Source organism: Aplysia californica, unplaced genomic scaffold (genome assembly GCF_000002075.1).
Source record: "Aplysia californica isolate F4 #8 unplaced genomic scaffold, AplCal3.0 scaffold00250, whole genome shotgun sequence".
Lineage (NCBI taxonomy): Eukaryota > Metazoa > Mollusca > Gastropoda > Aplysiida > Aplysiidae > Aplysia > Aplysia californica.
Window position 1 is genome coordinate 618045 of NW_004797520.1, and position 2152 is coordinate 620196.

Consider the following 2152-nt stretch of genomic DNA (forward strand, 5'->3'; position numbering starts at 1 on the left):
GCTACGGATTGTTTGTACGATTGTGTGCTACGGATTGTTTGTACGATTGTATGTCACAGAGTGTTTGTACGATTTCTCGCCTCGGAATTGTATGTGCACAAGTCCATGCCTTGACTTGGAGAGTAGATTAGAGTATCTGGGATTGTTTGCACAACTGTCTGCGGCTGATTGTTTGCACAATTGCCGGTACCCTTAGTTTTTTTTCAGGGTCGTCGTTGTCTCTGGCACAGCTGTCTGTTGTCCTCTCAAATCCTGTGGTGTGAGAATGTGAGCGTTGTGGCTTGGGTGGACTGTGCCAGTTGTAGTAGAACTGGGTTGGCTCGGGGATGGAGGGAGATGTGGGGTTTTTTTTGGTGTTATTTCTTATGAGGACCGGTGGCCCAATTTGCCTGATGTATGTGTCGGTGATGGGTGATGATGTGACAGCGTCTGGTCACCTCCTGCGTGTCGGTTCTGCCTGTCTATCTCATGTCTGTGACGCCTGTCTATCATATGTCTGTGACGCCTGTCTATCTCATGTCTGTGACGCCTGTCTATCTCATGTCTGTGACGCCTGTCTATCTCATGTCTGTGACGCCTGTCTATCTCATACATGTCTGTGACTGACTCACGTCTGCTGGACGACCGTCTGTAGCGCCTGTCGTGTACACCTGGGTGGCAGATTGGTGCGTCTGTGTCTCTCTGGCCTGTTGTGAGGCTCCCTTGTGTGCTGGATATGTCGGCTTAGTCGTCATGAGGACCTCGTACCGACTGGGCAACAGGGAGAGGCTGAATTAATGTAGTAGGATTGTCACTGTGGCTAGAAAAATGGGTAATTCCATCATTTGTTTTATCTCTGTGTAAACCAGTCAAGTGGATTAACATCTTTTTCTTGCAGCGATGACGGTGTGAATGTGACATGTTACGCACAAGAGTTCTTGAACCGTGGCCTGTCAGCCTGTGGGCCGGACAGACTTGTGTGTTGTAGGAGAGAGTGGGGTGATCTTCTCCTAAAATATGACGTGGGCGTAATGATGTGAACGAGAGCTGTCACTGTGTGAACGTGGCCTTAGATTCTCTGTGTAGACTTCTCTGCCGCAGCCTTTCTGAGTTTTACTACGTGTGTACCCGCCCTTCTGAGTTTTACTACGTGTGTACCCGCCCTTCTGAGTTCTACTACGTGTGTGCCCGCCCTTCTGAGTTCTACTACGTGTGTGTCCACCCTTCTGAGTTCTACTACGTGTGTGTCCACCCTTCTGAGTTCTACTACGTGTGTGTCCACCCTTCTGAGTTCTACTACGTGTGTGTCCGCCTTTCTGAGTTCTACTACGTGTGTGTCCGCCTTTCTGAGTTCTACTACGTGTGTGTTTGTTGTTTTTTCCTATGTGCAAAAGTTGGCATTGGTGTTTCCTGATGGCACAAAATGTGTTTGTGAATGGACTGTCTCTACTAGGTAGAGAGGTATGAGGTGTGTGTGTGTGTGTGGAGAAGATGTTGTGTGTACGTGGTATTTATTGACTAGCACATATGACCTGTACTCTGATAGGTTAAATTTTTTTCAAGATTTGTACATGCCTAGAATTGTTTTCCGATGTATGTGTGTTTTTGAGATACGCTTTATTATGTTGGCTTAGTATCTTTGCTGAGGTACGTCATTCTGAAAGAACCATAATGTTTTGTACAAATGTCATTATCATCATGTGTTTGCTGGAAATTTTGTTGAGAATGTATGAGAAGGGCCGAGATGGTGTAGGGAGGTGTGGTGTGTTGTCTTTTCTTTGGGGGGGGAGTTGACTATGTAGGCGGGCTGGCTATGTCCATTGGAAAAGAACTTTCTCAAGCTTTCTCTGGGCCCTGTGAAGAGGAAGTGATGTTTTGGATGTCTGGTCTGGCTGTTGAGAATGTGTTACGGCCTCGGTCAACACTTTCTTGCTGTTTGGTATTTTCCACCAGCCTTTAACGGTTTGTTTTGGGGTTTTTTTTTTGTGTGTGTGTGGGTTTTTTTTCCTTTCTAATGGTGAACACGTGTACATGGTGTGTGTGTAACTCTACATGGTGTATGTGTAACTCTACATGGTGTGTGTGTAACTCTGTGATATATTATGCTGGAACCATCTGAAATGTTGTAGCAGCTGTCTCAGCCACTGTTGGGTCCCGTGTGTCGTTCTCCCGG